The sequence below is a fragment of the Myotis davidii genome, unplaced genomic scaffold (assembly GCF_000327345.1).
Source record: "Myotis davidii unplaced genomic scaffold, ASM32734v1 scaffold363, whole genome shotgun sequence".
Lineage (NCBI taxonomy): Eukaryota > Metazoa > Chordata > Mammalia > Chiroptera > Vespertilionidae > Myotis > Myotis davidii.
Genome location: NW_006294069.1, coordinates 1,201,411 through 1,214,777, shown reverse-complemented (window position 1 = coordinate 1,214,777; position 13,367 = coordinate 1,201,411). Strand labels below are relative to the sequence as shown.

The following is a 13,367-nucleotide window of genomic DNA, read 5'->3' as shown; positions in this document are numbered from 1 at the left end:
AAAATCGCATAACAGCCGAGCATACACCCAGCAGCGCTGCTGATGCCTGAACGGTATGTGGAATGAAGTGGGCGGGCATCGGGAGGCCACTATGGCACGGGGCAAGCACTATGGGCAGTCTATCTGAAGTGTACCTGGCGTATAAGACGACCCCCCACTTGGAGGCATATTTTTCAGGGCCAAAAAATCGTCTTATACGCCAGCAAATACGGTAAACTAATGCATTAAGCTCCTATCTGGACTGTTTCTAGTTTAATTCTCTCCAATTCATCTTTCATATTGTTTTTCTGATTTTTCCATTAATATTTATTAAGTACAAATTAGGGTAGGAAATTCCTTTTGTCCCCCAATATATTTTTATTGACTTCAGAGAAGGAGAGGGAGAGAAAGATAGAAATATCAATGATAAGCAAGAATCACTGCTCAGCTGCCTACCACAAGTCCCACACTGGGGATAGAACTGGCAACCTGGGCATGTGCCCTGACCAGGATCCAAACTGTGACTTCCTAGTTCATAGGTCGATGCTCAACCACTGAGCCATGCTGGCCAGGCTCTATTTTAATATGTATTTTTCTATACATTGTAGTTGTTTACATGCCTTACGCCCCCAGGCTATCTATAATAATAGAAGTGTAATATGCAAATCGACCAAACGGCAGAACAGCAGAATGACCGTCCAGATGTCCAGACAACCATGCTATGACACACACTGGCGCCAGGCCAGCCAAGGCGGGTGTGATGCGATTGGTCAGGGGGCCCCGCCATCACCCCATGATCACCCCACAGAGGGAGGAGGCCCAGGCCACCCTCTGCAGGGTGATCAATAGGGGGGCTACCCGGCCTGTGGCGCTGCAGCAGGTGGGTGGGGTCTCCCTCTGAAGGCGACTGATTGCGGGGCTCCCAGACTGCAAGAGGGCATAGATCAGGCTGAGGGGACCCCCCATCCGAGTGCATGAATTTCGTGCACCGGGCCTCTAGTCTATATATATAAAAGCCTAAGCGACCGAACAACTGGTCAACCAGTTGCTATGATGCACACTGACCACCAAGGGGTAGACCCTCAATGCAGAAGTTGCCCCCTGGTGGTCAGTGCGCTCCCACAGCCAACCGCCTGCTGCCGGCCAACCTCCCATGGTCCGGGCGCACCCCCCCCCCCATCAGCCCCAATGGCCGGCCAGGCCGAGGGACCCCACCCTTGAATTCGTGCACTGGGCATCTAGTATAGATTATGAAGTTCTGGAGCGCCTTCACAAAACCTGAGAATATCACATAACCAATCAAAACAAATGTTTGTTGGATGACTTTTAAATTGTCATTTTATATTTAGATTAGCCCTTTTTGTCCTCTTTTTACTAGTGTTTTCCCCAGGATATAGTCTCAGTTCTGCCATTCTCCAAAGGAGAACTATCCTAACATACTTTTCCTTATTTGCTTTCTAGATTGAAGAATCTTTTCACATTCTTTTACTAGCTATAATAACTAAGAGTCAAACTCTATTTACATTATTTTTTATTACCAGTAACTCAAGAGATAACAACTGTAATAAAGCCCTGGAAAAGTACTCACCAGCTGTTAAAAGGGACAAAAGAATGGGCAGCCCATTTATTTACCACACAGAAAGTTCAATGGTACTATAAAATTATATGTATTTGACATCTCTTGGATATCTTAAAGGCACTTCTAATAACATTATCTAATCATTCAACCTCATCTTTCTGAGTGTCTTATATAAAATAAAGTGTATCCACTTCAGCAATTCAGAACCTGAGTTATTTTTGATACCCTCTATTCCTTCATTCATAACCCAATCCATTACCAACTCTTGTAGATTTGTCCTAAATCTTTCTCAAATTGTCCCACTTTCCTCCACCTGCATAATCACTTCCTTAGTCTCTCCAGGCTACCACTTTATCTTATTCAGGCTACTTACTATAACAGCCTCCAAAAGGGTGCCACTGCATCCATTCTTGGCCCCATCCCCTCCAATCCATTTGATATACTACAAACAGAGTGACCTTTCAAAATGCAAACCCAATTATGTCATCCCCTCTAAGTATTCCATGCCTTTACACTGTACTTTAGCTGAAACAAAAATCCTTAACATAATGTTCAAGGGAATTACATGGTCTGACCCTACCCATCTTGTTAGCTTCATCTCCTTCCAATTGCCTGTGCTCTGAAGACACAGACCTCTCAAGTTTATCATCATGCTCCTCTTTCCACAGAGTCTTGAACATACAGTAACTAAGAGCACAAGTTCTGGAATCAGATTATCTAAGTCCCCAAACTGGATCTGCCAACATACTAACTGTTGGCAGTTAACTTGTTGGGCAAGTAACTTAATCGCTCTGACCTCAGCTTTCCCATCTCTAAAGTAGGGGAAATGATACCTGTCACGGGGATTTGAGGAGGGTTAAATGAAATGTTAAGAACACAGAACATAACCAGTAAGCACTTCATGCCAAACTCCTCTCCTTTTTTCAATTTCTGGTTATCATCTCTAGTGGAAAACTCAAATTATATTTGAGGCTCAGAGAAATTAAGCAATCTGCTCACTATAACACAGCTAGTAAGTAACAGGGCCAGATTTCTACTTATACCTTAACTTTCCCCACCCAACTCTTCTTTGAGGCACAATTAATTGTGTGTGTGTGTGTGTGTGTGTGTGTGTGTGTAACATGCATACTCCTGGGCCCCTCATCAAACCTAAATATGAATTTCTCAAAGCATGCCACAGGAATCTACAATTTATTTTAATAGGCAGCTTTTTCTGGTAAGCCAGAGGTTGAGAGTCACTGGAGTAGAATAATGAAAGCTAACACAATTATTGAATGTAAATTTTAAAAAATGATTAACATAATGATCAATCAAATATTACACATCTATGTCCTTAAAAGTAACAAAGCTGCACTGGCTGTATGGTTCAGCTGATTCAGCATTATCCCATGCACCCAAAGGTCACCTGTTGCGATTCCTAGTCAGAGCACATGCCCAGGTTGTGGGCTCAGTCCCCAGTAGGGGGCGTGAGGAGCAGCCAATCTATGTTTCTGTTTCTGTTTCTCTCTCTCTTTCTTCCCCTTCCTCTCTCTCTAAAATCAATAAAAACATTTTTTTAAAGTAACAAAGCTATTTAATTGAATCTACGATTAAATCAAAGTTGGTTATAAGCTGAGACTACTGGCAGGTTTTGTTCAATAATTTCTGGATAGGAGAATCTGAGAGATAAAATATAACTGTCTTAAGATTATTTCCAATATGATATTCTCCCTAGACCTAGCTTAAAAGTGAAAGAGGCAACAATTTAAAATATACACAAATTAGCCTATACCAAATCATGCCCAAAGCTATGAAGAACTAATAAGCAAAATATGAAGTACTTTGGATTCTTTAAGACACAACCTGCTCTCAATTCTCCCCATTATAAATTCCACTATATAAAGATCCACTTTTCAGTTACATTCCTAAGCTTTCTGCCCTCCCTACTATTATCAAAAGAAAAGAAAGATATCCCAGCCGAAACCGATTTGGCTCAGTGGATAGAGCGTCGGCCTGCGGACTGAAAGGTCCCAGGTTCGATTCCGGTCAGGGGCATGTACCTTTGTTGTGGGCACATCCCCAGTGGGGAGTGTGCAGGAGGCAGCTGGTCGATGTTTCTCTCTCATCGATGTTTCTAACTCTCTATCTCTCTTCTTTCCTCTCTGTAAAAAACTCAATAAATATATATATATATATATATAAAAGAAAGATATCCCAGTTTAGCAATATACATGGTTTATGGCTTTCCTTCCAATCATCACACAACTGAATAGACAACTCATTAACTAATATTTAGAGACAGAATGAATCAAAACACAAATCCTGACTCTTTTCATTTTTTTGTTCAAATGGAAGATAAGCACTTGTGAGTTTTCCAAATCTCAATATAGCTTTCTTTTAATACTGAAGTAAAAATACAAGATAAAAATTGAATTGTTTTATTATCAACAAAATCTGGTGTATTAAGTTGATCTTAGATTTCTTTCCCTCAAAAATAAAAAAGAGCACAATGTTTGACATATATAAACAGACACAGATAATTAAAAATCAAAGGTACCTATATATCATTAAGTCATCCATATCATGGATGAGGGCCTGAAGGGTTGAGCGGCTTGCCTAAGGTTACAATCAATAACAGAACTGGAACTAAAAATCTAAATTAACTGAATGTGCACATCTTTGGGATGTAAAAGGGAACTGGAATACCCAGAAAAAGCCCATGTAGCCCTAGCCGGTTTGGCTCAGTGGATAGAGTGTTGGCCTGTGGACAGAAGGGTCCCAGGCTCAATTCCGGTCAAGGGAGCATGCCTGCATTGTGAGCTCGACCCCCCAGTGAGGGGCACACAGGAGGCAACTGATCAATGATTCTCTCTCATCATTGATGTTTCTATCTCTCCCTCTCTCTTCCTCTCTGAAATCAATAAAAATATATTTTAAAAAAAGAAAAAGTAAATCCCAAGAAAGAAAGGCTGCTCTGTGGAGTAGCCCACTCTCTGTAAAAAAAAAAAAAAAAAAAGAACAGATGAATGCATGGTTTCTAAGAGTTGGGTGGGTAAGAAAAAGAGGTGGCTGTGACAATAAAGGATAGACAAGTAATCCTTATAATGGAACTATTCTGTATCTTGACTGTGATAGTTGTCATACTAATCTACACATGTGATAAAACTGCAGAGAACTAAATATACCTAACAAGCTCACACACAAAGGAGTGTAGGCAAAATTGGTGAAATCTGAATAATAAGGTCAAATGGAGTTGTAGATAACAAGAAATGTTAAAGCAAGATCCTCAATCCCAAAGAAAAAGTTACTAAATAGAAACTGGGATCTTTACAAAGGAATGAAGAATAGTAGAAATCATAATGTTATAAATATTAAAAACTTTAAAAATAACTTAATTATTTTAAAGATATAATAAATTGTTTAAAGCAAAAATAACAACAATGTAATCTAGAGTTTTTAACACATATACAAGGACAATGTTTGACAACACTAGTTCAAAGGATTAGAGTGGAAAACAGAAGAATGCCATTGGAAGCGTCTTACATTATATGTGAAGTGGTATAATATTATTTGAAGGTGAATTGTGACAAGTTAAAGAGACTTATTATAAAAAAACTATGGCCTATTAAGCCAACAATGGAGATAAAATTGAATAAATAAGTATACTCAAGCCAAACAAAGATAGGGAAGGACACAGGAACTGACAAAAGATGGGACAAACAGAAAATGAATAGCAAAAAGGAACATTTAAACCTAACCATATTGTTATTTTCATTAAATGTAAATGGTCTAAGAAGACTCCAAATAAAATACAAAGAGAGTGTATTAAAAAACAGAAAAGCAAGACCCTTTTTAAAAAGGCAATTTTAGAAAGCTGTCAACAAGAAAGTCACTTTAAATAGAAAGACAAAAATAGATTAATAGTAAGAAAGATATATCATGCAAATACTAAGGTTAAGAATACTGTAGTAGCCCTCAGAATATACCCAAAAGAATTGAATGGAAGGCTCAAAGAGATACTAATACACCAATGTCCATAGCAGCATTATTCACAATAGCCAAAAGGTATAAACAACTCAAATGTCTATCAAAAGATGAATGGATAAACATATGATATTTACAAACAATGGAATATTATTCAGCCTTTAAAAAGGAATGAAATTCTTGAGACATGTAACAACAGAATAAGACATGAAAACAGGATGCTAAGTGAGATTAGCCAGTCACAAAAGGACAAATACTGAGTAGGGCAAAAGTAAATTTACAGATTTTTGTAAGAAAAATAATACACTATTTAATAAATAATAATGCAAGAATAAACTGTTTCGTCTACTCACAACTGTAAACCTACTTTTGCCATGCCCTGTACTGTATGATTCCACTTATGTGCGGTACCTAGAATAGATAAATTCAGAGACAGAAAGTAGAATAGAGGTTACCAAGGGCTGGGAAGAGGGAAAAAATGACAGTTATTATTTGGTGGATGTATAGTTTCTGTTTGGGATGATAAAAAAAAATTCTGGAGCCTGGCCAGCCTGGCTCAGTGGTTGAGCTTTGACCTATAAACCAGGAGGTCATGGTTCAATTCTTGGTCAGGGCATATGCCCAGGTTTTGGGCTCGATCCCCAGAGGGTGGCGTGCAGGAGGCAGCCAATCAATGGATTATTCTCTCTCATCATTGATGTTTCTATCTCTCTCTTCCTCTCCCTTCCTCTTTTAAATCAATAAAAATATATATTTAAAAAAAGTTCTGGATATGAATAGTGGCAATGGTTGTACAACACTGAATGTACCTAACACCACTATATTGTATACTTAAAATGGTTAAAATGATACATTTTATTTATGTTATGTGTATATTTGCCACAATTTTAAACAGTGAATTAATAACAAAAAATAACCTGTTAATTTAATTATAAGCAAATCTTAGTTAAAAGCATTTTAAAATTAACAGGGTGCTAATTTTCACATGACATATAGACTGGGAATTTTGTCTGTTATCGAGGTTTGAAAAATCGAGGGCTTATTGTACTTTCTATTGCTAGCAATCAAGTTCCTCTACTATAGAACATTTCTTTCCTAACTAGAAAATTTTCACATCTTTTTCTTCTTAAAATCCTTTTGCTATTGATTAAAGTCTTATAGCATTACTTAGAGAAGTGAACATTCATACATAATATGAACATTTGTACATAATACACAAAAATATTTTATCTGTCTGTACCTAAACTTAAGATAAAAGGATCTTTCCATTACTCTTTTTTTCCCCAAATTATTTGTGCTTTTCTAGATAATGGAAAAATTATTAGCTCTAACAACTATATATCAAAGTAAAGAATCTGAAAGTGAGGCACGTTATATTGTACCTCTGGGACTCAGAACCCTTTTGAAACAAACCAACTAAAATACAGAACTCCTATAATGTGATGGTCCTGATAAAACACAATCATAATCAACCATGTACACAGCATGAAATTACTTAAACACTATCCTATATAATAAAAGGATAATTTGCAAATTGTCCTCTCGGGAGTTCGATCACTTGCTGTGATGTGCGCTGACCACCAGGGGGCGGCGCAGAACATGAAGGGCAAACAATGGCGGTGGAAGGCGCTGAGGGAGCAAGGGGAGGAGGAGGCGGGGAAGTGGGGAACCTGATCAGCCCTGATCACTGGCCAGGCCCAGGGACCTTATCCGTGCATGAACCTCTAGTATTTTAAATACTATAACACATAACGAACAGAGTTTCTGTGCCACAGTGAAGAGTAACGTTTTCTCACCAAGTTCAATATAGGTTAATTAGTAACTTTATAGTCTTTACAATCAAGGATATGTATGTTTTTGGCAAAGGGACAAAGATTTTCCAATTGTGAGTAACACTAAATTCGCAAGTATAAAAAAAGAAAACCCTGGCCTTGTTTAGTAATGCTGTTCATCCACTTTTTCTGAAACCTCTTTCTCAGTCTCAGTGAGAATAAATTAGAAATCAATCCAAAATACAAACTAGAGACTCATAACTACTACACACTGAAATTTTAAAAATACAATTGACCCTTGAACAACACAGGTTTGAACTGCAAGGGTCCATTTATATATAAACTTTTTTCAATAAGTACCTCTTCTGCTTTGGATCTGTTGTTGGGAGTGTCCACAGATGCAGAAGGCCAACTGTATGCATTAATCTACACCATTTTATATAGGGGACTTCAGGACTTTGGTCCCCTTAGAGGGTCCTGGAACCAATGCCCTGCGGATACCAAGGGACAACTTAAATTTTGGGGCAGTCAAAACTTACATGTGAGTTTTCCACTATGCAGGAGGTCAGCACCCTTAACTTTCACGTCACTCAAGGATCAACTATACACTTATTATATTTACTTAACACATTTAAATAGGTACATAATAAATCTTATTAAAACATATTGTAATTAACATTTTAAAAATTAAATCTACTGTTAAAAATAAAAAGTATATTCTTAACGTTACAAATAAATCATCATCTTTTTTAAAATAAATTCTGCAGTTCATGAGAAACTGTACTCACACACATAGGATATGGCACTACATACATGATGACACATGTTCCCAAATAAAAAAACAAAAAACTCAGAAGTTACCATTATACGCAAAACTATGGATACCTTGTCCAGAATCTTTTAGACAGAGTCCTCAGTACCCTGCAAGCTTAGGAAGGATAAATATGCACAACATAACTACCAAACCAGACTGGCAATTAGAGATTGAAAAGTGGGGTTGTTAAAATAAAAAACAAACAAGCATATTCAAAGACATGAGATTAGAAGTAAAAAGGATGAATTAAAAAAGAAATTTCAAAAAAATTTAACTGGGTACCCAGAGCACATAAAAATACAGAAAAAAAAAGTTTCCCATACAATGCTTACCCTTATTTACACACCATACTCTGATATTTCCCACTAGAGGCCCAGTGCACAAATTCATGCACGGGTCGGTCCGGCTAGCCCAGCCCCAATTGGGGTGGATCGGGGCTGGGCCTGTAGGGAGGAGGAGATGGTGGGAGGTTGGCCAGCTGGCCTGCCCCCCAATTAGGGTTGGGGGCCCAACTAGGGCTGGCCATGGGGAGGGGCTGTGGGTGGTCGGCTGGCCGCCCCTGCCCCTGATGGGGTAGGGGGCCAGTCAGTGGTGGGGCTGGGTGGGGGGAGGGGCTGCAGGAGGTTGGCGGGATGGCCCTGCCCCCTATTGGGATACAGGAGGTTGGCCATCCAGCCCCACCCCAGGGGGTGGGGTGGTGCGTGATCATGGGCAGGTCGGCCAAGGGGAGGGGCTGCAGGCCTAGCTTGATGAAGCAGGCTGATGGGGGGCAGGGCTGGCCAGGGGGAAGGGAGGGGGAGTTTGGCCGGTGGCCCGCTCTTGATCAGAGTGGGAGAGTCCTATCAGGGGCAGGCCGTCAGTGGGAAGGGGCCATGAGATTGGCCAGCCGGCCCCACCCCGATTAGCCAGTTTGCTGGCCACTGTGGGCCTCATAGCAACTGGTCATAACGGTCATTAAGATCACTGGCTTTTTATATATATATATAGATTACTTTTCCTTTTTTTTTTTTTAATATATTTTATTGAGTTTTTACAGAGAGGAAAGGAGAGAGATAGAGAGCCAGAAACATCGATGAGAGAGAAACATCGACCAGCTGCCTCCTGCACACTCCCCACCGGGGATGTGCCCGCAACCAAGGTACATGCCCTTGACCGAAATCGAACCTGGGACCTTTCAGTCCACAGGCCAATGCTCTATCCACTGAGCCAAACCAGTTAGGGTTACTTTTCTATTTTTAACAACTGTTACTGTGACTCACTAAACTGAATTCACAAGCCACTAATGCAGTGGTTCTCAACCTGTGGGTCGTGACCCCTTTGGCGGTCGAACGACCCTTTCACAGGGGTCGCCTAAGACCATCCTGCATATCAGATATTTACATAACGATTCATAACAGTAGCAACATTACAGTTATGAAGTAGCAACGAAAATAATTTTATGGTTGGGTCACAACATGAGGAACTGTATTTACAGGGCCAGAATGTTGAGAACCACTGCACTAATGGGTCACAACCTAAAGTTTGAAAAGCACTGGCTTATAGGAACTGACAACGATAGGAAGGTCCTTGTTCTACTATGAATATCTAGTTTGAGAAAACTAATCAGAAGGTGGAAAGAATGAGAAGACAATTCCTCCAGAGCAGGGACTATGTATTACTAGCACATAATCATCACTTAATACATGTTGAATTAATAAATTGTGGATAAAGCACTTTCAAGGTGAAGACATACCTACAAAGAATACCTTAAAATAAATAAATAAATGCTTAGGAAAGCATGAGTACTTTGCATGCTTTCAAAACTAGGGATGGTGAAAAGAGCTCCAGGCAGTAAAAGAGTGATACACCAACTGAGCCTTAAATAAACAAATGAAGTGCCAAAAGAAAAGGAAATTTGTTCTTTAGGATGGGCTTTAGATACAGCACAGGAAAAAGAAAAATCTCTTGTAGAACTACATAATAGTCCATTACAGGTTCAGAAAGTTTGTAAGCTATCCTTGGTTAGAAATTCTAACCATTTCTTTTCAAATATATGTATTGAACTCCAAGTGTATAAATCCAACTTCAAATCAAAAATATGGAATGCAACTCATTCTTAAATATTAAATCCTCTGTATTCATTTGTAAGCATTTCATAAGCAGCTAGTGTGTGGTAGCCAAAAACTTAATGAGTGCTTAACATGTATCAGGCAATATGTTAAGTACTTAACAAGGGTTATCCCATTTAAACCTAACAACCTTGTAAAGTGGATACTACCTTCATTTTATAGATTGGGAAAGTAAGGCTTAAAAAGTTACACAAACAAGTTACACAGCTAATAAATGGTGAAATTAAGATATTAAGTGCCAGTTTTATTATTACTGGTGGCTGAAAATCAGAATTATTTTGTTCCATTCTATCATTTGTTAACTAGAGGCCCAGTGCACCAATTCGTGCACAGGTGGGGTCCCTCGGGGGTCGGGCCCCAGCTTGCACCCCCAGCCTCACAGCTCCGCCTGGCACCCTGCCATGGCCTGCTCCACCCCCTCACCTGCTCTACCATCCTGCCTGCGGGGCGATCGATCGGGGCTGAGCCCTCCATCCGACTCCCTCAGCACCTAGGAGCCCGGCGGCAGCCCCACCCCACACCGCTGGTCACCGTCGGTGGAGCGATCAGTCAGGGCCTGGCCCCGACCGCTCACACCCGCCTTGGCCTGGTACAGCCGGCTCACCTGCTTCATCATCCCGCCATGGTCTTACTCTCATTGGGGGCCATCAGGGCCGGCAAAACCTCCACGGCTGCCTGCTGCCAGCACCATGTCGCTGATGCCCACCATGTTCCACACCGCTAGTGGTCAGTGCACTTCATAGCAAGTGGTCGAACTCCCAGTCTCCCAAACGACCACCCGAGAGGACAATTTGCATATTAGACTTTTATTATATAGGAAGGATGTTTTTCTCAGAAACTAAACTTTGAATGTATTTCTGAATGAAGTGATTCATCTACTTCTAAATCTGTACAACACTATCATCCTATATAATAAAAGGTTAATATGCACATCGACCAAACAGCGGAACAACCGGTCACTATGACATGCACTGACCATCACAGGGCAGACGCTCAACGCAGGAGCTGCCCTCTGGTGGTCAGTGCACTCCCACAGGGAGTGGGGGTGGGGCACTGCTCAGCCAGAAGCTGGGCTCACGGCTGGCAAGTGCAGCGGCAGTGGCAGGAGTCTCTCCCGCCTCCGTGGCAGCACTAAGGGTGTCCAACTGATGGCTTAGGCCCACTTCCAATGGGGAGCGGGCCTAAGCCATCAATCAGACATCCCCCAAGAACTCCTGGACTATAAGAGGGCGCAGTCCGGGCTAAGGGACCCCCCCGCTCCCAGAATGCACAAATTTTGGGCCTCTAGTATTGAATATTATCAAAAGAAAAACTTAGCCCCTTCTCAGTTTTAAAGATAAGTTAGAGGCCAATTAAATATAGCTATCTGACACCAGCATTTTTTAAAAATATATTTCTTTATTGATTTCAGAGAGGAAGGGAGAATGAGAGAGAGATAGAAACATCTATGATGAGAGAGAGTTACTGATGGCTGCCTCCTGCACGCCCCCCACTGGGGATTGAGCCCACAACCTCGGCATATGCCCTTGGCCAGAATCGAACCTGGGACTCTGCAGTCCACAGGCTAGCGCTCTATCCACTGAGCCAAGCCAGCTAGGGCTAACACGGCATTTTTTAAAAATATATATTTTATTGATTTTTTTACAGAGAGGAAGAGAGAGGGGTAGAGAGTTAGAAACACTGATGAGAGAGAATCATCGATCAGCTGCCTCCTGCACACCTCCTATTGGGGATGTGCCCGCAACCAAGGTACATGCCCTTGACCAGAATCAAACCTGGGACCTTTCAGTTCGCAGGCCGATGCTCTATCCACTGAGCCAAACCGTTAGGGCTGACACGGCATTTTTAACAGATATATATATAATATGCAAAGTACTCAGTAACTTGTACTTTTACTTACCTTATTTACATGCCAGGTACTTATATTTTGAAAAACCTTTCCACCTTTTATAGGTCACTTATTTTTCTACTAGGTAAGAAGATGCAGCCTTAGACTGTTTTTCAGAACAAAAAGTCTGCTTCTAGTACAAATGGAAGAGACTGACATAGAAATAATTGTTACCAAATGTTGACAGATTACATCCCAACTGAAAATTATTTCTAGTCCATCCACCCAACTTTTGAATTCATGTTGACATTTAGAAGATATTAGACATCTTTAATGAAATTAAACATTAATTTTTATTACTAAAAACTATAATACTTTGATCCAACAATGGGATGGAATGAAATAATACAGATTCGTATCTTTTTCACTTATATTTTAGAATTTGAAATTAAAAAATAATCCAGCCATAAACAAGCACAGAAACCTAAAGGCAGATGAACATACACTGGCACTCTGTTTAATGAAACAATCCCAATTTTATGCAAGACTTTATTACAGAAATAACACTTTTGGAAGAGATTCATTCAAATATTATCCTGAACTGAACAGCAGCCGTTAACTAATATATACAAAAAAAGCACTTAATTTCAAAAAGATTAAATTAGTATAATTATTTTAAGTAATAGAGACTATTGAAAACCAAAAACAGAAACAATGGAAAACTTAACTGACTTTTGTTTTAAATCCTCACCAAGGACATGCCTAGAGGGGGGAAGGCAGAGGGAGAGAAACATCCAATAATTTGCCTTTCATAAGGTACCCAACTGGGGATCAAACCAGCAAGCCGAGGTATGTGCCCTGACTGGGAATCAAACTGGCAACTTTTGGTGCACAGGATGATGCTCAACTAATTGAGCCACTCTGCCCAGGTGAAAAATTAACTGACTTTAATATACAAATCAGTCAAGGGGGAAAAAACACACCAGAATGATAATTATAACCAAATTAACAAATCAGAATCAGAATGCCAAAAATTAAGTCATTAAAAGGGAATCTAGAGAAAGGGCCAGTTGTGAAAGAACAGGAAGTGATGTACACTGCCATTTTGTAGATGAACTATTTAGTAACAGAAGTACCATACTAATCTGAAATTAACCAACCCAGACTAAGAGCTCTCAGTATTCTTTCTGACAGTGGCATCAGAAGTCGGCTGAAATAACCCTTTGGCAGTTTTTCCTTAATAATGAATTTATCAAATTGATTATGAACATACTTTTACCATAATTACCACCAGCGACAGAAAACAGGGTTTCTTTTTAGTTGT

General features: G+C 40.1%; 1 protein-coding gene across 6 annotated transcripts in view; it reads right to left on the bottom strand.

Annotated features, from left to right (window-relative positions):
* TAOK1 (TAO kinase 1) overlaps positions 1 to 12,274 on the bottom strand; it is a 135,792-nt gene extending 123,518 nt beyond the window's left edge. Inside the window, exons 1-3 of one of the 6 annotated variants that reach the window (XM_015566750.1) lie at positions 12,116 to 12,274; positions 8,155 to 8,214; positions 7,654 to 7,784 (exon numbers count right to left, since the gene is read on the bottom strand). The gene's annotated coding sequence lies outside the window, so the exon portion shown is untranslated. Of the gene's footprint in view, positions 1 to 3,597; positions 3,622 to 7,653; positions 7,785 to 8,154; positions 8,215 to 12,115 lie in introns of those variants that run through there. The other 5 variants (XM_015566749.1, XM_015566752.1, XM_015566751.1 and 2 more) reach the window with 5 other exon arrangements.
* Between the last annotated feature and the right edge of the window lie 1,093 nt (positions 12,275 to 13,367).